Below are 22,221 nucleotides of genomic sequence, written 5' to 3' on the forward strand. Positions count from 1 at the left end.
TGCCCATTGTGTGCTCCCTCCTATGCTTTTGTTAATGGTATTTATTTACTAGTCTGATAGTCCACTGAACAGTACAACTATATTTGATTAAACTTAACAGATGTTTAAGAGGCGAATGTGGAGAAGGTTGCAGTTTCAGACAAAAACAAATTCAGAAAGGGAGGAGAGGGCATGGGACAACAATGTCAGAGGCTGCAGCCTTATCTCTGACCTGAATGCAGGCACAAAGCCATGGCTTTTGCCTTTTAACATTTTACTTTTTTATTGTAAAATCCCTGAACTGAGCAGATTTATAGCATGCTTGGAATTTAAGTCTTTCTTTACAATTGACAAGTGATGAGCCTAGTAGAATCATAGCATATCAGGGTTGGAAGGGACCTCAGGAGGTATCTAGTCCAACCCCCTACTCAAAGCAGGACCAATCTCCAACTAAATCATTCCAGCCAGGGCTTTATCAAGCCGAGCCTTAAAAACCTCTAAGGAAGGAGATTCCACCACCTCCCTAGGTAACCCATTCCAGTGCTTCCCCACCCTCCTAGTGAAAAAGTTTTTCCTAATATCCAACCTAAACCTCCCCCACTGCAACTTGAGACCGTTACTCAAGTACTTAATAAGAGACCTATGTCCCATCTTTGTCAACTGTCTTTAGAGAAGGTTTTTGGGTGGTTGGGGTTTTTTCTAGTCTGGGCAATTCATTTAGGCAAAACTTCAAAAATAAGCTAACACGATTTTTTAAAGGTGGGGAGAGATCTTTTAAACATTGATACGTAATTTTTATTTCACTAGACCTCTTCATCTTTAACATAAAGCCAAAATACTAAACAATCTGTTCCACCTAGTATTTAGCTGTGACAGAGTACCTTCCCCAGACTTCTACCTAATTCAACTGATAATGCACAGACTCAGCTCAGCCATATAGACCAATGGCTCACCCTTGTTGTTAAAACAAGGATACCAGAAAGGAAAGATTTATAGAGGTGTTCCAGCCTACTAGAGAACAACAGATCTTGAAGGGACTTTGCCTTGAAGGGACTATTAAAACAAGTGTAAGGAGCATCAAAGCAGATGGAGAGTCTCTGTATAAATTATAAACTTTAAATTGAACATTTCATCCATTAGCGGGATTAATGGAGGAACTGCAACTTGAGCAACCAGAACTGCAAAAATTGTCCAAGGGCTGCAAAGGGCCCATGGAAAGCAACTTGTGGAGGTAAATTGCTAACCGATGCAAACAAGCCAATGCTCAAGGTATGTCCCAAGATGATTGTACCAACCAACAGTCATGGCCTAACTTGTTTTACACAAGCTGGTGTGATAAGATGTGCAGCACAAAGAGACTAGAAAGTTCCAGTCCCAGCTGCAAAACCTCAAAAGCTGATGTTTCATTCCCTAATTGGATGGGGAGAAAGGATGACATTTCAAATCTTCACCATCCACACCAGCACTTCCAAGAAAAGGAATCCATGCTGTCTCCTTCAGCACACAACCACCTGGAAGGGAGAAGACTGAGATCCTGAGCTGATCCCCGAGTCCTCCTGGTGACATGAAGTACCTGTCTCAGATAGGCACTTTTAACTGTCTCCATTCTCCAGCAATTCAGGGTGCCTGCTAATTCACTGGGAAAAGACTGTGGTCGTGTGCGTCCTTTGCTCCACCTGTGTTTGCAACATCAGCTCTTACTGTGAATAGTAACAGTGCTGAAAGCTGACAAGTGAGCAAAGATCTGGTAAGTAACACAGACTCTCTCTTGGGTGATGACCCAAGTCAACCAACTGACCACTTCCTGAAACTGGGTTCCTAATTAGTAAGGAAGTGTACATGCTTGTGTATGAGCTTTAAAGAGTGTCACAGAACATGTTCTTGTTTTGTAGCAAATTCCACTCAAGATTGTTGTACAGTAGCTTTGACATTGAACAAATTACTGCTGTTAACTAAGATGGTAGAACACTGTATGCATATCTACCATAGTTAATGTTCCATACTGGTGTCCCAGTTCAGGGCGAGTGTAGCTGTAGCTGCCCTCAGTGGTTCAGCGAGGGCACCCAACCTTCAGACTTCCAGCACCACAGCTGTTGCCTTTACTGAATGGAGACCTGGGTCTCTCTCCCTTCTGACCAGGGTATTTCCAGGATGGACAGTTCCTTGCCTTCGCTCCCAGCACTGACAGGCTGCCCAAACAGACGTGCTTGCTTCCTCTTCAGAGACTAACAGAGCGATTGCCAGCAATACAAGTTACCATACCAAGCCGACTTTATTCTTAAGGTACAAAGCATGACAGAGAACTATTAAAACCAACGAAAGAACTGGCACATGTACTAATAAGCTTACCAGGGTTCAACCCAACTCTCACATGGGCTGTGGCAAGACCCCTCTTTCAACCCTCGCTCCCGGGGGCTTCCTTGTGATCGTAAGTTCAGCAGAGCTTCAGGCACAACAAGCACACAGACTTAAGAAGCCTTGTAGGCCAAGTCCTTCCAATCTTCCCCTGAGGATTGGGGCCCTCCATGGAGCAAGGGTCCAGTCCGTTTGCTGGATCAGGAAGAAAGGCCCAACTCCACCTTAGCTGTTGTCTATGGGGCTCTGGAGAATCCAGTTGGAACTAGTCTATGCGTATCTCCCCGGGGAGGGGGCTTCAAAGACTGATAATGCAGGAAGTTAGTTAGCACCCCACTCCCTACTAGAGAACATACATACAGTACTGCAATAACACAGAGACCGCTGCCTTTTTAATGCCATGTACCCCAAAGGCATAAAGTTTCTCTTAGTTCCATATGATTCGTTCAGGACATTATGGGATATTGTCAATGTGGCACAGCTGCCAGTCAAGTCCTAGGCACATACAGATATCAAATGAGACCAAACGGGCAAGCGTCTTGATCTGCACTCAGTCTACACGACTCATTAGAATGTAGGAATTCATCTTGGCTACTTCGGAGCGATAGAGCCTGGGGCTAATCTCACTCCTTGGGAAACAGGTAACAAGGGTTGATTACTATGCCACCATGGGTCAACTGGCATGTAAGTAATTGGCAGATTGTCTTCTACTCTAGCTTTGGATTGTTTTTCCTCTGGTGTGATAGCAGCACCAAAGTTGCTGACACAAACAGACATAAGTGAGACCCAGTTTTGAGTGACTGAGTAAACGCATTTTCGATGGTGGTTGTGTGATTTCATTCTGAAAACCTACATGGTTATATTGACCGTGCTAGTTTATGGAGCCACATCATAGTCCAACACTATTCTTGTCATCTTATGTCCTAAACGCATAGTTATTGTTAAGGATATTTAAGCCAATTAAACTCTCATGACCTTTTCTTTAGTTAAGCAATCAACATGAGAAGAACCCTAAGAAAGGTGAGACAGGTAATCAGATAAGCAGTTGCTAAACCAAGGTTTATTTTATACCCTGTATTTCTTACAAGTCCACCCACTTCTTGCTGTGTTGAGCCCAATGACTTCTGTTGGATTAAATCATTTCAGCCCTGTTGTGAGACACAGGCAGAGAACAGGGGGGACCGAGCTGCCAGCCTGAGGATGTGGCAATTGGAGGGAACTGCTGAGGTGAGAGATGCCCAGATGACCCCAGCAGGCGAGCACCCCATGGTGCAGAAGAAGGTCAGAGGAGATGGGCATTGCCTTGAAGGAATAGGAGAACAGAGGCACACAACTCACTGCAGAGGATATGCTGGTAGTTTTTCCTCTATATTTTTTTAAAACATTTTATTCATAGCATTATTCTGAAGAGAGTTTACATCAGCCCTCTGTACACGTTCTGAACATGCTTCAGTGGGAAAGACAGCTCCATGGGAACACCTCCCCCCCCAGCCCCGATCTCCCAGCTCCCCAACCACATACTCCCTGCCCCCTCCCAGAGAATGGCTGCTGCCCCCAGTCCTGCTGCGGAGGGAGGAAATGCTGTGTTCCCTTATACAAAACACTGAGGAGTCAATTTAAATTACTGATCAATGGCGCATCAGCTAACCATGCTCGGCCAGTTTATTAAGCAAAGATAGATCAGCACAATACAGAAAAGCAAAGGTTAGCACTGTACCAGCTGGGGATACAGGCTCACAGCAGTTTTCAATCCGTTCCAAAATCATGAGCTTAGCTGACATATTTATATCCTGCGTTTTCAACAGGCAGAAACCCCCCCACATCTCACGGTCGCATCAAAGATCTAATTTCCCTATTCTTATCTACTTTCCCCACCTGTTTTTCAAGGTTTACCGACATCATCACCCAAGACACCTGCACCAATCACTCCTGTCACTTTATACCCTGTATTTTGTACACTGTTATTTGGCAAACCTTAACAGAACATGCATCTCGTTTGACAGTTCCTACACTTACAAATACCAGAAGTTATATAAAGCTCACTCCATAGTCTTTGATTAATTTAGAGTGCACAAGTCACTGATCACGGTACTCACACAGCTACGTAAAATTTATCACACCAACTGACATTGGTGGGTCTCACACAGATCTGAAGACTAATTAATACTCAACTGAAAAGGAAACAGCAAAATGGTTCCCTGCCTTGCACATGCTCACAACCTCCTGGAGACCACCGGAAGCATCACAGGTGAAGATGGAAGAAACAGTAAGTGGAGAAACACCATAAGTAGACATGATTCCACTATCCTGTCATCCTGGTGTATGGAGTTGGTCTGTCCAGCTTTTAACTCATTTTCCAAACAACCCACCAGGTTATTTGAGACCGTAAGCAAGCCATTCCTAGCAAACAGATAATAGTTTCTTTTTAAATATGGACCTTTCAAAATCAGCTCAGGGATCACAAGTCAACAACTGTAAGCTTAGCATGAACACAAAGCATGCTAGGAGTCTGCTTCATAGTTACAGAACTTAGCGTAAGTGCAGAAAATACAAAACCGTCAGAAACATATGATATTGGCTAATAGCCGCCCCCCCCCCCCCCCGATCATAGCAACAGGGTGACACCCTGGGGGAAAAAACATGTAGCTGATGTGAAAGCATTTAAATTAAGTTTAGGCTGTTTTAGCAAAACACATGACAAAACAAAACTGACACACACAAAATCAATACAATTAAAGCCTTAAGAGTAATCTCTATCCAAGCATTAGACATAAGTACTTTTAAGTCACCATCATGCCTGTGATTATGTAGTCTTTTCTGCTTTGTGCATGACATCGCTAATCTGAGTAAGATGCATCTCTCTTCAGTCCAATGATGTTTTTACATTTGAGGTTAGTGGATCAATGTGTAGGTTAAACAACTGGTATTTTTTAACTTCATCCTGGTGATGGGGTTCACTGTGGATAATGGATTCACTGATGCCTGTTCCGACCTACACATTATGGTTTGACTTGCAACACTGTGGGTCAAACAAAGTTGGTGTGGCGATATCACAAGCGAAGTCTCTATACATTTTTTTTTAAACTGGTTACTATGCAATACCATCTCTCCAGAGCCTAGGTCACCCTGACTGCTGGTCGTCACTGGATGAGCTTTGCAGGACAAGAAGCTGTAGCATCTTGTTCACCTGTCTCGTTGAGCCGTGTCAGGCTGGCATGGCCACGGACAGGAGTTATGATGTCAAAGGCAGCAGGCTACATGTGGTGGGCTCCAGGTTTGTACTGCTGAATGAAATACCAGTAGCTGTGGTACATCCAGACACTCGTCGTAGATGTAGATGTCTTCTTCTAGGTAATCAAGTGACTGGACAAATGCCAATTTATTAAACATGGCAGCACTAAGATTCGGACAATGGAAGCCAAGACTGTTTAGATCAACAAGTACCTCTGTTATGATGAGGTGTCACTGACTCCAAATTAAAAAATTGTGCTCAAGGGAATCTGTTTGCAGGATTTGAGACATTGCCGGTTTACAAGAGCCTTTGAGACACACTGAGGGAAAGACCATTTAGCTAATTGTTTGTCATTGATAAAAATCAGGAAATTTATCCATTTCAACATCACTTGACAAACTGGTTATGGCAGTTAACACATAACTTCCGTAAATTGTGCAAATAATCTCCTTACCTATGCCATGTTCCTTTTCTTTCCTATTATTTATAATTAATTCATTAATTTTGGTGTCCAGCTGAACAGTTTAGCAATGTCATGCTTATACACACACACACACACACACACACACACACACACACACTCTACCTTTCCTCAGTAGTTAGGCCATTAATGCCGTATTATAGGTTTAGAAACTGTTTCCACTGCCTGGTACTTGAAATAGTTAATGTGTCTTTTTATATTTTCTAAATCTCGCCTGTTCGAAAAAGACATCCCTGATCCAACTAATCCTAAAATGGAACCAACAATTCCATCAAAACTTCAGAGTTGCCTATTTTGAAAGATACCAGACTATGTAATAGTTTCTTGAGCTGCTCCCAGATTTTGCACTTGTCCCTGATAAAATGCTATTGAGTCTAATAACAAAGATGCGTACAGCAACAATACATTTGTTTTTACACAGTGGACAAATTCAGCAGTATTCCATTGAGAAAGATTTAAAACAACAGATATATGCATAAACTGCACATTATTAAGCAAAGCACCAGGGACTGAAATAGCAGTTAGACCAGTAAGCAAGCACGGGTCCAACCTTCGGGCATGTAACATCTCTATAGCCAATTGCATACTCAGTTGTTCTTACATAGTAGGTGGAAGTGTAACTGGCTCATCTGTCACCTGTAGGTTTATCTTTTCCCTTCCGATGCCTGGGGGTTTCTTCACTGTGCACTGATATATCTCGGTGTCTTTGGTCTGGGCGACGCACCTCTAAAACAGCTGAAGTTGGGTAGCATGCTAAACTTTATACACATTTCTCTTATTTCCAGTAACCCGATTACACATAGATGAGTTTAATTTACCCACAGTTCAATGGGGAGAAAGCCATCTATTATACAAATTATGCTCCAATAAGCATAACAGAAGCATGACCTGGTCTCCCACTTTCCAGTCAGTTTCCTTTATCTCTTTGTCAAAATACACTTTTGCTTTTCACTTTGATATTCCCAATTCGTTAGCTATGTACACATGTGCTTGTTTAAGGTAGTCTTTGAAATTTTTGCACAAAACATCCATTTTTATTCCCTCAATCCCGTGCATCATTAGTTTTTCATAGATGTTTTGAAAGTCTCATTTCTCCATGCGTCATTACCTCAAACAAAATGCACATTTCTTGCACTAGCAAAGCAGCCCGGTTGCCATGTGAGTGAAGTAATGGAATGAGACTGTCCTGGTGTCTTCCCTTTAGAGAGAAACTTTCTCAACATCAGTTTGACTATTCTGTTCATCCTTTTCACCTGTCCTGAGCACAGTATGGAATGTGGAACTTTTGTTTTGTCCCCAACACCAAAAGACAATTTTGTAAGATATTTTTCCTGTAAAATTAGTTCCTCCATCTGATTTCAATTTTGCCAGTAAGGCCCAAGAGGAGAATACCTGGACTACAACACACGAGCCGTTGCTGAAGCAAAAAATATTTATTTCCTTTTTAACTTGCAGGTAACAGTCCCACAAAATGAATCTACAAAGTAGACCATGGCCCTGAATTTTTATGAGTTTTAAGGGGAGCACTGTTCTTATTACTTTGAGATCATTTTGCACACAGATCAAGCAATCATCACAGTATTATTTCACATCATTTCTTATCTCTGGCTACAAACCTACTCTCTCCAATCTTTGCCTGGTTTTATCAGTCCCTTACTATCCTCCTGAGGGAACATCATGGACCAAATAAATCAAATTTTCAAAATTTGCTCTGACACCAGTCATATTCGTGCCCCATTCCCTTTTTACATAAGAAAGCAACTCTCCATGGCTCTCTATTTTGGTTTGTAAGATTTTAAGAGTAAGTCCTATAATAATTCCTTTTTTGCCTGCACCTGTTTTATTGCTTCTGACAACACAGCAATCTACCTCTGCAGAGCCTACAAATCAGGTACGGTCTCTGCAAGACTGATTGCTAAAACAGAAATGCTCACAATCTTATGGAAACAGCCCATCACTTCCTTGTCACCCCTTGAGCACTTGGTTTAGCAAGAATTAGCGATAAGATTTTCATAATGAAATGGAGCCATACAGCTTTCTTCATTAGCATAATGGTGAATATCACTGCCCATCCTGCAGCAGACTGGGGTCTGATTCCCAACAAGGAAGCTGCACTTCAAGGTTTAGGAATTTACCAGTGACTCTGGTAAGAACAGTACCTTTTAAACAAATCAAGTAATGAAATGAGAAGGGCAAGGTGGGGGGCACAAAAATAAAATGACGAAGAATGCAAGCACCAAAAAAAATGTAAGAAAAAATTGTAGGAGGAGAGCATAGAATACAGAAGGACAAGCAATTTATAAGAGATGGGAGGGGAAAGTCTATGGCCAGGGCAGGAGGTCAGACTAGGATCTGATCATAATGGTCTCTTCTGGCCTTGGAATCTAGGAAACCTTTAGAACAACGGGAGAGGATGATGTAGGAAAGGAGAGAGGCAAGATCAGGGGCAGGTTTATTAGAAAGGCTGGAATTCGGTGGGGGCATTACATAGCCATGCAGAATTGGAAAGCAAAAGCAAGGGTACAAGGAAACCAGTGGAGCGTTCCAAAGCACAGGCAACAGCACCAAGTTCAGCACCCTGAGTTGAGTGAGGAGAGAAAGGAGCAGACCATGAACACCGAAGCCTTTGAGTTAAACCGTCCTCATCAGACAGTGGTGTGGGAATTTGAAGATTTAAAGGCTGCTCTCTTTTCTTTTTAGACCTGTTCCTTTCTTCTCCTTTTCTACATTCTGAGTGAGCCACTGATGGGCCCCGTTTTGCTACTGCTAACTGCTGCTGTGCTACGGGTGGAGCGGGCTGGGGGGTGTTCAGAGGCACCGCTTTCCCCCAACGAGTTGCCATCTGGCTCTGCTTCAGGGGCGGCATTCTGGGGTGGGAGCAGGGCCGAGGTCTCACTGCCCAAGTCTGGCTTTTCTTTCTGCCAGAGCGGGGCCACCCCATCCTCACTATCCAACGAGCTCTCGCTGCCGGCCAGGACAGGCTCCTCCTTCCTCCACCGCCTCCTCCTCTTGCGGCCAGGCAGAGGTGGCTCATTCTCAGCAGAGGTGTCACGGTCTGAGGCTGACCCGGAGCACAGAACTGCCACCTCCATGTGGGGCAAAGCTGGGCTCTTGGAGGGCCGGCCCCGCTTGCGCTTGGAGGGTGATTCAGCAGTGGGGACAGCCGGGGCCCAGGGCACCTTGGGGGGCCGGCCCCGCCGGCGCTTCTCCAGAGGCTGCTCACTGCTTACTGTCTTGCTCCTGGACGAGGCTGGCTCAGGGGCACTGGATCCTGGCTTCTGGGCATGTGGCTTTGGGGTGCTGGGTGAAGGCTGTGCTTCCCCCTCCCCTGGCAGTTCTGAGGTCCTGCTCCTTGGTGAGGAGAGTTCAGGCATCTTGGTCTCCAGCTTCATGACATGGGACGTGGGGACACCGGGTGGTGGCTGCACATCCTCCTTGCTGATTTCTGGAGACTTGTTTTTAGAGGGCCGGTGCCACTCACGGGGCAAATCAGTATGGGGGATGACCAGGGCACTGCGCACCTTGGGAGGTCGGCCCTGCTTGCGCTTCTCGAGGCGGGAGTTGCTCTCACGGCCGTCTGTCTCGCTCCCGGGTGAGAACAATTCAGGGGCCTTCGTCTCCAGCTTCCTGATGTGGGACTTAGGAGTGCCGGATGGCAACTGCGCCTCCCCCTGGCTCAGCTGCTCCAGAGACTTGATCTTGGGAGGCCGGCCCCGCTTGCGGGGCAACTCGGCACTGGGGATGACTGGGGAACACTGTGCCTTGGGAGGCCGGCCCCGCTTGCGGGGTGACTCAGCGCTGGGGGCGACTGGGGAACCCTGTGCCTTGGGAGGCCGGCCCCGCTTGCGGGGTGACTCAGCGCTGGGGGCGACTGGGGAACCCTGTGCCTTGGGAGGCCGGCCTCGCTTGCGGGGTGACTCAACGCTGGGGGTGACCACTACCAGGGAACCCTGTGCCTTGGGAGGCCGGCCCCGCTTGCGAGGCAACGTACCGCTGGGGGTGACCACTACCAGGGAACCCTGTGCCTTGGGAGGCCGGCCCTGCTTGCAGGGTGACTCAGCACTGGGGGCGATTGGGACATGGTGCGTCTTGGGAGGCCGGCCCCGCTTGCGCTTCTCCAGGGGAGAGTCATTCTCACAGATCTTCTTGCTCCTGGGTGAGGAGGGCTCAGGCGCCTTGGTCTCTGGCTTCCTGGCATGGGACTTGGGGGTGCCGGCTGGGGGCTGCACCTTCCCCTGGCTTGGCTGCTCCACAGACTTGTTCTTGGGGGGCCGGCCCCGTTTAGGCTTGAGGGGCACCGCGGACAGGCTGAGGGCCATCTCTGGCTCAGAAGCTTCGTCTTCGCTCTCCACCTCGATCCTGCGGCTGGCGGGCTGGCTGCGGCGCTGCAGCAACTCCTCGCCGCTGGAGGACAGCGCCAGCTCCGAGATGCTGCTGGCCCAGCTGCTGCCGCTGTCGTTATCTTTCTGGTCCAACTCCCTCCTGCCACCCAAGTCAGGCAGTTTGTCCTCAAGCCCCATGTCCTGGGTCATGCTAGTCAGCTTCTCCTGGAGCTAAGCTCACAGACCTGCGGGCCAGCTGGGGGAGGGCAGAGACAGACACCAAGTGGGGAGGGGGCAGAGACTCACCTCTATCTGCACTTCCACCTCCCCAAGCATTAGAGCCCCACCCCCAGGTCCCCCTCTCCTTCCCTAACCACTCACCTCCCCCCAGCTGCCCCCTCCTCCAGCCCCCCCTCAGCCAACCAACCCTCTCCCCCAGATATCAATCACCTTCCCCCAGCTGCCACTCACCTCCAGCCCCTCCCCCCAGCTGCCCCACTCAGCCAACCAACCCTCTCCCCCAGCTGCCACTCACCTCCCCCCAGCTGCCCCCTCCTCCAGCCCCTCCCCCCAGCTGCCCCCTCAGCCAACCAACCCCCTCCCCCAGATAACACTCACCTCCCCCCAGCTGCCCCCTCCTCCAGCTCCCCCTCAACCAACTCCCTCCCCCAGATACCACTCACCTCCCTCCTTCTCCAGCCCCTCTCCCCAGCCCCCCCTCAGCCAACCAACCCCCTCCCCCAGATACCACTCACCTCCCCCCAGCTCCCTCCTTCTCCAGCCCCTCCCCCCAGCTGCCCCCTCAGCCAACCAACCCCCTCCCCCAGATACCATTCACCTCCCCCCAGCTGCCCCCTCCTCCAGCCCCTCCCCCCAGGTGCCCCCTCAGCCAACCAACCCCCTCCCCCAGATACCACTCACCTCCCCCCAGCTGCCCCCTCCTCCAGCCCCCCTCAGCCAACCAACCCCCTCCCCCAGATACCACTCACCTCCCCCCAGCTCCCTCCTTCTCCAGCCCCTCCCTCAGCCAACCAACTCCCTCCCCCAGATAACACTCACCTCCCCCCAACTGCCACTCACCTCCAGCCCCTCGCCCCAACCCCCCTCAGCCAACCAACCCTCTCCCCCAGATACCACTCACCTCCCCCCAGCTGCCCCCTCCTCCAGCCCCCCCTCAGCCAACCAACCCTCTCCCCCAGATATCAATCACCTTCCCCCAGCTGCCACTCACCTCCAGCCCCTCCCCCCAGCTGCCCCACTCAGCCAACCAACCCTCTCCCCCAGCTGCCACTCACCTCCCCCCAGCTGCCCCCTCCTCCAACCCCTCCCCCCAGCTGCCCCCTCAGCCAACCAACCCCCTCCCCCAGATAACACTCACCTCCCCACAGCTGCCCCCTCCTCCAGCCCCCCCTCAGCCAACCAACCCTCTCCCCCAGATACCAATCACCTCCCCCCAGCTGCCCCCTCCTCCAGCCCCTCCCCCCAGCTGCCCCCTCAGCCAACCAACCCTCTCCCCCAGCTGCCACTCACCTCCCCCCAGCTGCCCCCTCCTCCAGCCCCTCCCCCCAGCTGCCCCCTCAGCCAACCAACCCCCTCCCCCATATAACACTCACCTCCCCCCAGCTGCCCCCTCCTCCAGCTCCCCCTCAACCAACTCCCTCCCCCAGATACCACTCACCTCCCTCCTTCTCCAGCCCCTCTCCCCAGCCCCCCCTCAGCCAACCAACCCCCTCCCCCAGATACCACTCACCTCCCCCCAGCTCCCTCCTTCTCCAGCCCCTCCCCCCAGCTGCCCCCTCAGCCAACCAACCCCCTCCCCCAGATACCATTCACCTCCCCCCAGCTGCCCCCTCCTCCAGCCCCTCCCCCCAGGTGCCCCCTCAGCCAACCAACCCCCTCCCCCAGATACCACTCACCTCCCCCCAGCTGCCCCCTCCTCCAGCCCCCCTCAGCCAACCAACCCCCTCCCCCAGATACCACTCACCTCCCCCCAGCTCCCCCCTCAGCCAACCAACCCCCTCCCCCAGATACCACTCACCTCCCCCCAGCTGCCCCCTCCTCCAGCCCCCCTCAGCCAACCAACCCCCTCCCCCAGCTGCCACTCACCTCCCCCCAGCTGCCCCCTCCTCCAGTCCCTCCCCCCAGCTGCCCCCTCAGCCAACCAACCCCCTCCCCCAGATACCACTCACCTCCCCCCAGCTGCCCCCTCCTCCAGCCCCTCCCCCCAGGTGCCCCCTCAGCCAACCAACCCCCTCCCCCAGATACCACTCACCTCCCCCCAGCTGCCCCCTCCTCCAGCCCCCCTCAGCCAACCAACCCCCTCCCCCAGATACCACTCACCTCCCCCCAGCTCCCCCCTCAGCCAACCAACCCCCTCCCCCAGATACCACTCACCTCCCCCCAGCTGCCCCCTCCTCCAGCCCCCCTCAGCCAACCAACCCCCTCCCCCAGCTGCCACTCACCTCCCCCCAGCTGCCCCCTCCTCCAGTCCCTCCCCCCAGCTGCCCCCTCAGCCAACCAACCCCCTCCCCCAGATACCACTCACCTCCCCCCAGCTGCCCCCTCCTCCAGGTGCCCCCTCAGCCAACCAACCCTCTCCCCCAGATACCAATCACCTCCCCCCAGCTGCCACTCACCTCCAGCCCCTCCCCCCAGCTGCCCCCTCAGCCAACCAACCCCCTCCCCCAGATACCACTCGCCTCCCCCCCCCCCCTCAGCCAACCAACCCCCTCCCCCAGCTCCCACTCACCTCCCCCGGCTCCCGACGCCAGAGCCCCCCACGCGCACAGCACCTCGGTTCCAGGCCGCGCGATTCGATTGGGGCGCGCGCCGTGCCCACTTCCGGAGCAGACTGGCTGCCCACGCGCCAGGAAGGCAGGACAATCCACGGGCACTGGCAGGGAGCAAATGAGGGGCGGGCCCGGGGAATGGAGCGGCAGCCTGGTTGACCAATCGAGCTCCGCGGCTGGGCCTCGGTGGGTGAGCAGTGGGGAGCGTGGCCAAACGGATGGGGAGGGAGGAGTTTGAAGATGAGTGACGGCTCGGGTAGCCAATCAGAAATGAGGATGCAGCACCGCACTGTGATTGACGAACCACTCAGCCAATCAGACGGGGAGAAGAGAACGGTTTTCCCCAATAGCAACCAGTCAGGAGCCAAGCGAGGGGAGCGGGCCAGCCAATAGGGGAAGAGAAGGGGCTCTTAAATGGATGGCTTCCTGGGTTAACATGGGGTCAGCCAGGTGACCTCTGACCCCAGAGGCAGGGTTAGGGCCCTTCACGTCAAGGGGAGGGTCACTACTGCAGCCTGGTCACGTGACCTGAACCTGCCCTGGGCTGTCACATGGCAAACGCTGACCCCAGCTGACCCCGCGGTTAGGGTGACCAGATGTCCCGATTTTATAGGGACAGTCCTGATTTTTGGGTCTTTTTCTTGTATAGGCTCCTATTACCCCCCACCCCCTGTCCCGATTTTTCACACTTGCTGTCTGGTCACCCTACCCGCGATGCCCCCAGGTCACGTGACGGCCCAGCCCCCGGTGACCCTTGTGACACAGGCCCTCGGGCGGCTGGGTCGGGGCTGGGGGCGCCGCGGTGGGGGGCTGCCCTGGGCGCATCCTGCCCCCGGCCAGGCCCAAGTTCCCCGAGGCCAGAGGGGCCCATCAGGCCCCCGCGTCCGAAGCCCCCTAGAGCACAGGGTGGAGAAATTCACCCGTGGGACGAACACACACAACATATGTTCGGGGGTAGGGTGAGCAGGTGTCCGGTTTGCGACTGGAACACCCGGTGGAAAAGGGACCCTGGCCGGCCCACAACATTTTGGCACCTGAGGCGGGGAGCTCAAATGACGCCCCCATGCCCCCTCGCTTGGGCCAAAACTTTGAAAGGTCTCAGTTCTGCCTTCTTCCTGTTCTACTCCTCTCATGGTACTGCTCTGCTACCTACCCCAATAAAGGAGAACTAACAACTTAAAATGCCTTGTTCAAAAATTTTAAGTAACACTTCACTTTCAAACGCCTGAACAGCAAATGTAACTTTTCTTGTCTGCATAGTAAACAATGGCATTTTTATCTGTTTGAATAATCAAAGTGGTGCTTTCCGTGCCTTCTTGGTTGCAAAGATATGAACTGCTTCCTGTAGAAGGTTCACAGTCTGGGCCAACTCATGCTCTATTGAGATGGTTGCAAGGCCGACCAGCCTCTCCTGTGTCATTGTGGAGCATAGATGTGTTTTTATTAACTTCAGCTCGGAGAAGCTGCGTTCTCCACTGGCAACTGTTACAGGAAGTGTTAGAAGTATGCGCAGAGCAACAAAAGCTTTTGAAAAGAGGGTGGTCATCTTATTTGTGCACATATATTCCACAACAGCCTTTGGAGTTGATCCTGCTGAAATGTATCTTGAAAGGGCTTTCAGTTCATCACCTAAATCACTCACATCAATATTGCGCATGTCATCATGTGTCAACACTGTCTCTAGTGCCCTGCATTGCTGGTGTAGGTCTTCTTCAGGTATAGGGAGGAGTTTTGGAATATCATACAACATCTCAAATATACTGCTGTGTTCCTTGAGCTGCATGAAACGTTCTTCAACTGACTGTATTGCACAATCTAGCACCTGGTTAAAGAATTCAACTTTGAATTCTTGTTTGGGGTCTCTTACGGGCTTATCCCGTGCCTCGTAATCAAAATGTCTTCTTCTTCGGTGACTCTTGTATTCTTGAATGGGTGGGAAAATAGCCTCAGTGTGAAGTTCCTCTGCCAACTTCTGTGCACTCTTCAGAACGTTTTGAAATCCCTCATCTGACCGGTAAGACTGTAGGTATGACTTTGCTTTGTCCAGTTGTTCCATTGCTCCAGGTAGATCAAGGTCAACACCTTGGAGTCTCTTGCTTACAACATTTATTTCAAACAGTATATCATGCCACAACACTAAGCCACACAGAAATGTGAAGTTATGTATGTTTCTGGTGATGCCATTTCCCTCTGCCACTGTTCTCCCAAGAACAGTTCCTGTCACAGCATTATCCTCCATAATGGCAACTATGGCATCATCTATCTTCCCAATGTGGTGTTTGATAGGCTTTATCGCCTCCACTCGACTTTCCCATCATGTGGCACTCAGTGGTTTCAGTGTCAGAGAGGATGTTCCCAGATGTTGCTTCAAAATTTGCCATCGATGAGTTGATGCAGAGAAAAATACATAGATGCTTTGAATTACATTAAAAAATTCAGCAGCCTCACTAGAAGCTGATGCTGCATCACTGACCATCAAGTTCAATGAATGAGAACTGCATGGGACAAAAAAAGCTCGAGGGTTTAACTCTCGGATCCGTGTCTGCACTCCTCTGTTCTTTCCTCTCATGTTGGCACCATTATCGTAGCCCTGACCTCTCATATCAGCTGTCGCAATTCCCGTATCTGCCAGCTTTTTAAGAAGCACATTTGTCATACCAGCTCCAGTAGTATCATCAACGTCAATAAATTCCAAAAAATGCTCTCTGACAGTCACCATTGCAGGGACATTTTCACTAGGTTCTGTTGTTGTTACAAAACGCACCATTAAAGTCATTTGTTCCATATGGCTGATGTCAGGTGTGCAGTCCAGAATAACAGAGTAATATCTTGCTGACTTCAGATCTACCACAATCTCCTGTTTGACTTTTGTTGCCAGTAATTGTATGATCTCATTTTGAATTGTTTTTCCAAGGTAGTGGTGTGTGTACATTTCTTGGGTGGTGACTCTTCTTAGATGCTCCTGGAGTACAGCATCAAACTCAGCCATCAGCTCCACAATTTTAAGGAAGTTTCCATTGTTTGGCACATACAGATGATCTGAAGTGCCACGCAGTGCTCGGTTTTGGGTAGCAAGCATTCTCACAATGGCAATGAGCCTTTTCAGAACATTTTGCCAGTAAAGAGACTCTGATGCAATCTTCTCTTGATGCTGATCATCTATGGTGGCCTTTAACCTTAGTCTCATCTCAAGCTCTTTCCACCTATGGAATGCTCTCTGGTGATTTGCTGTCTTCTCATGGCATGCCAGATTTCTAGCCAGATTTTTCCAGTCCTTTGTTCCTGTAGAACCCAAGTGGCTGGAACATTAAACTGGAAGAGTTTGCAACAAAAACAGTATGCAGCATTCTGAGTTTTTGAGTACATAAGCCATGGCCTCTCCACTTTGTCACCATTGGGGATTTCACGCCAGTAATGTGTTGGATGGAAACTTCTATTTTCATTGTCTTTGGGGAACATGAAGTTTTTCACTTGCTGTGGCCCACGCAGTACAAGGAAGTCCCTCAGGCTACTGCTCAAGTGGGTCCACAGTCCCGGATCATCTAAGACTTAAGGAACTAAACTCAGCAGCAGCTGTTTCTTGCGCCTCCACCACACTCTTCTCTGATCTACACTTTTCTTCAGGAATATTACAGGTTACATCCATTTGAGATGGAGATATGGATGCTGCAGTAGCTGCCAGGTCACCTGCACTCTGACTAACTGGAAGATCAGGCATCTCCTCACCACTCACATCCTCACTGGGGCTGGAAGTCTCACCGTGAACATTTGTGTCTATGTATCTCAGGAGAGCTCCTTCCTGCTTAGATAGGAAAGCTTCCTTTGCTTTCTTTCTTTTTCTGAATGCTGCCCCAGAGGGGCGTTTTCTTCTTTCACTCATGACTGCTGTTCTGTGCCAGCTATAGTGGCTCTCAACACTCAATTGAAGGGGACAAATGAGCAGGCTGGTAGCAGGGCCTGAGTGAGGGAAGATATCAGCGTCTTAAGGGCCTAACTGGCTCCTACTACTTCAGCTGACTGCCTGTTCTCCTCCAGTGGGTTCAGGGAAGCAGCAGGAAACAGGAAGCTCCCTGAGAAGCTGGTGTTAATTAGTCCAGGCTCCTGGGGGTTCTAGAGAGGTACATAAGAAGCTCCTCCTCCTCTCTCTAAGGTGACCAGATTTTATCGGGACTGTCCTGATATTTAGGCATTTGTCCCATGTCCCGACCGATGTTTGGTCGGGACACAATTCGTCCCGATATTTCGTGGCTTTTTTTGTTTTTTTGCTCTACCAGCGGCACTCCGCTTTTTTTTTTTTTTTTGCTCTGCCTGCACCCCCCCCCCCCCATGTGTCCTGATATTTTCTTCCTCTCATCTGGTCACCCTCTCCCTGCAGCTCCTGCTGCTTTGTTCTTCCCTCTCACCTTTTCTCCTGCCTGCCTGTTATGTCTCTTGTGCCCTCCTTCCTCCAGAACAGCACTCCACCATCTCTGCATCTAGAGCAGAGAGAATACATATGCACCAGCAGCAGACACAATTTTCTACACTCTGGGTTCTAGTGGCACACTCCCCCCACCAAGTCGGGCACCTGAGGCGGCCGCCTCAGTTCGCCTCATGGTAAGGCCAGTCCTGCCGTGCCTGGCCCCACGGCTGGGGCTCTGTTCTTGGCCTCGCACATGGGGTCCTGGCTGCCGGCCCCGCCCAGGGCTCCGCTCCTGGCCCAATGCCCTCCCCCAGCTGTGGCCTCAGCCCCCTTACCCCTGTCCGGGTCCCCCCCTCCTGGAGACACAGCCCTGTTCCCGGCCTCGGGGTGGGGTGGGCGGCAGATAGGTAAGGGGGCTGGCTTTCAGCACCCCCACTACTAAAAATGTTCCAGCGCTACTGGGTGCCAGGACAGGCAGGCAGTCTGCCTTAGCCCCCCCCGCTGTGCCACTGACCGGGAGCCGCCCGAGGTAAGCCAGTGCCCCAGCCCTGAGCCTCCCCCCCAAACCCAGACCCCCCTCCTGCACCCCAAACCCATCATCCCCATCCCAGAGCCAGCACCCCCAGCCCAGAGCTCTCACCCCCTCCCACCCCCCAACTCCCTGCCCCAGCCCGGAGCCCCCTCCCACACCCTGAACCCCATCATTTCTGGCCCCACCCCGGAGCCTGCACCCTGAGACGGAGCCCTCACCCACTCCCGCACCCCAACCCCCTGCCCCAGCCCAGTAAAAGTGCGTGAGGGTGGGGGAGAGCGAGCCACCGAGGGAGGTGGAATGTAGTGAGCAGGGGCGGGGCCTCAGAGAAGGGGCAGGGCAGGGGTGGGGCTTCAGAGAAGGGGCGGGGCTAGGGTGTTTGGTTTTGTGTGACTAGAAAGTTGGCAACCCTAGGGGGAGGGGTCTCATGCCAGGCTATGGGGGTGGCACCATGCCAACACTGTGGGCACAGGAATGAGTAAAGACCAGATGACTGGAATTTCCCTGGCTCGGGCAGTCCCAGGGTGGATCATCCCCAGCACTGGGCCCCAAGTGCTTCCTGATTCAGCCCCTCCTGGAGAGGGAACTGTGGCTCGTGACGCATTTGCTTGGCTTTGGGGCTGCTGGACAGACACATGCTGAGAGACAGAGGGACACACACACACAGGCTCACCTGTCCTGCTGCTGCTGCCTGGGGGGCAGGGGCAGGGCTGCCAGGCATGGAGAGAGCAAATCTCCCAAGCTAACCGAAGGAGGCAGCCATAGCTGATCAGTCAGCTCCCCTGCCCCAGAAACTAGCTCCTAGCCCATGGCAAACAGCCCTCCTGTCACATGCCCCAGAGGCATCAGGATTTCAACAGAAACGCAGCATCAACAAGGGGGAAACTGAGCCACAAAGAGGGGAAGAGACATGCATTACGAGACGGAGGAAAGGCTAGGAACCCAGGTGTCCTGACTCACAGGCCATCCTCTGGTCTAACCCACAAGCCCCACAGGTCCCTGTGGCTAGAACCCAGGAGGGCGGATTCCCCATTGCCTGAACCAGCCTGAGTGTCCACCGTATCCTGGGGACCTGGCAGGGACTAGGCCAGAGGGGCAAGGTGGGTGGGGGCATTTGACGAGGCAGCCGGCCAGCTTTGAGTCAGCGTCAATGAGCTCATGCTGAGAGGCTGGGCCCAGCCCTAAAGAGGCACTGCCAGACCTGGACCGGGAACTCACAGGTGTGCGGACAAACAGGCAGAGGGAGATGGGTGCAGCTGGGATCCCAGGCCAGGACCCTGCCACCAGGTGAGACAATTCTCCCATGGGGGGTGGGCTCCTCCTCCTGAGGGGTTTGGGCTGCAGGAGGGGGCTCCGGGCTGGGGTGTGTGGCCGCGGGGTTCGGAGTGTGGGAGGGGGCTCTGGGCTGGGGCACAGGGGTTGAGGTGTGGGAGGGGGTATGGACTCTGGGCTTGGGGGTGCAGGCTCTGGGGTGGGGCCAGAAATGAGGGAGGGGGCTCTGGGCTGTGGCAGGGGATGGGGGGGGGGCACTTGCGAAGTAACTCCCTGCTCTCCATGTGTCAGTATATAATGCCTGCATCTGTAACTTTCACTCTATGCATCCGAAGAAGTGAGGGTTTTACCCACGAAAGCTTATGCCCAAATAAATCTGTTAGTCTTTAAGGTGCCACCGGACTCCTTGTTGTTTTTGTAGATACAGACTAACACGGCTACCCCCTGATACCTGGCACAAAACAAACTCCTCACTGATAAAGTTTGCAGATGACACAGATTGGGGGAAGCAGTAAATATAGAAGATGAGATGTCGCTGAGTCAGAACAATCTGGATTGCCTGGTAAATGGGTTGCAAGCAAATACTGTGCGTTCGAATACGGCTAAGTCTCCATGTGTAGATCTAGAAACACAGAACGCAGGCTATGCTGAGACCGTGAGCCAGGCAGAGAGTGCAGGGGCTGGGTGTGGAGCAGGCAGGGCATGGAGTGGGCGGCGTGTGGGGTGGGCTGGGAGTGGGGCACAGGGCGAACAGGGGGCAGGGTGGGCTGGAGGCAGCATGAAGGGTAAACAGGGATCAGGGTGAGGCGCAGGGCAGAGTACAGGGTACAGGCAGGTGGAATGCAGGGTGGGCAGGAGGGCATATGGATTGCTCAGACACACCAGGCTCTACGCTATATGGGAATAGGGAGACGTGTGTATGTCTATGGAAATAGGGAGAGGTGTGTATGTATATCTCACACACACAGAGAACACTCTAAAGGGCAGAGGGAGGGTAGCGTGGAGTCACAGGATCTGTGCTCTGTCCCCCGTCCCGGCCATTAATGTGCCGGACGCCCAGGGCTCCTGCTGTACCACCAGGGCAGGCCCCATCCCCATCCCGAGGAGGTCTTTGAGCTCCAGCACCCCGACTCTCAGTAGCGAGCAGCTTCCTGAGGGAGCAATACAGCCAGCAGAGTATTCGCATGACCCTGCATAACCCTTTCAAACAAGGCAGCAGCCATCAGTCGCCTAGACGCCAGCATGAGCCAGTCCTTAGGGCGGCATGGACAAGTCAGGCTTTCAAGAGTCCTCACTGGAAGGAGCCATGGCCCCACACTGCCCTTCTCTTCTGAGACCCATCCTGGCTCCCTGGCACACCCCTTGTTCCTTTGTTTCCCGCTGCGGGTCATTTCCCCCCATGGGATCATGGCTCTTCCTCTGCCAGCACAGGGTCTGCCCTTCAAGGGGTTTAGATTCCAGCCAGTTCTGGGCTCAACTCAAACCCTGGCCCAGGGAGGAGAACTCTTTCCCCCCAAGGGGTGGCCAGACCAAGTGGGAAGAGGCCCTGAGTCAGCCAGATGGGTCATAAAAATAGCATTAAAAAATCCCACTCTCCTCCCCCCCCAGCAAAGCAGCTGCTGTCATGCACCCAGCAGTGCCATCGAAGGCACAGGGAAGTGTCAGCTACCTGGCTAGGGCATGTTACCGGTACAGGGATGGATGTGTCATGGCCCCAGCTGTGCCACGCAAGGGCACAGGAAGGTGCGACCGATATTGGAACCACCCGTATCATCTCTGGGGAGCAGGGTAGTTTACATTTAAAGCCTGAAAACCTCCAAAAGCCACTACAGTGAGCCAGGCCAGACAGTATGAAGCACACAATATTCACAGCCCCTTGTAGCAATACAGGGGATGAGTATCTGTGGGAGGTTCTCACACCTTCCTCTTAAGTGGCTAGTACTGGGCACTGCCAGATGGGATACTGGGCTAGATGGCCATTGGCTCCGGGCCAGTCTGGCCGCCCCTATGTCCCTTCTCAAGGACATGCTCTAGCTTGGCCATCAGATACAGGGTTCGACCCGGGAACTGTGGCCTGGGCTGCTCCAGATGGGGCTGTTTTACAGATTCAAAGCCCAGGAGCCCCACAGAGCATCTACTCTGACCCACTGTAGAGCACAGGCCATAAAATCCAACCCAGTTCCCCATGTTGAGCCCAATGGCTTTAGTTAGCCCAAAGCATTTCAGTCCTCTGTTGAACCCCCGAGAACCGGGGGGTGGAGGGGTGGGGAAGACAAGTGAAGTGCCCAAGCCCCTTGACATGGCAGGAAATGCCCACAATCCCAGTGCATGAGCATGCCTGGCTGCGGTGGAAGGTGAAAAGCACAGTGGCAGGTCAGATGAGACAGTCATAGCCGCGAGGGAAGGCTGAGATAGTGGATGGGAGACGGGAGGGTGCAGGAGGCACAAACCACACTGCAGAGGCTGGGGCTGTGCTATCGTTTTTTCTTTTTTTTAAACACTTTATTCATAGCATTATTCTGAAGAAAGATTACATCGGACCTCTGTACACGTTCTGAACATGCTTCAGTAGGAAAGACAGCTCCATGGGAACACCTCCCCCCCAGTCCCTACACCCCCTGCTCCCCAACCACACGCTCCCCCCCCCAACCCCAGAGAACCGCTGCCGCCCCCAGTCCTGCCACGGAGGGGGGAATGGTGTGCTCCCCTATACAAAATAACCTTTGCATAGATTATGTTCAAAAGAACCTATTTTACAACAAGGGCTGTACATAAAGAGAAAGGTGGGGGGGCTTGTGTGTTGGGGGGGTCCAACCAATCAGAGCCCCAAGAGTCCTTGGAGCTGAGAGTCTGAAAT

General features: G+C 52.1%; 1 protein-coding gene across 1 annotated transcript in view; it reads right to left on the reverse strand.

Annotated features, from left to right (window-relative positions):
- The window catches only part of LOC135877330 (zinc finger protein 208-like), a 295,762-nt gene that overhangs the window by 66,723 nt on the left and 206,818 nt on the right, over window positions 1-22,221 (reverse strand). The window lies entirely within an intron of this gene.

The sequence above is a fragment of the Emys orbicularis genome, chromosome 4 (genome assembly GCF_028017835.1).
Source record: "Emys orbicularis isolate rEmyOrb1 chromosome 4, rEmyOrb1.hap1, whole genome shotgun sequence".
In the NCBI taxonomy this organism is placed as follows: Eukaryota; Metazoa; Chordata; order Testudines; family Emydidae; genus Emys; species Emys orbicularis.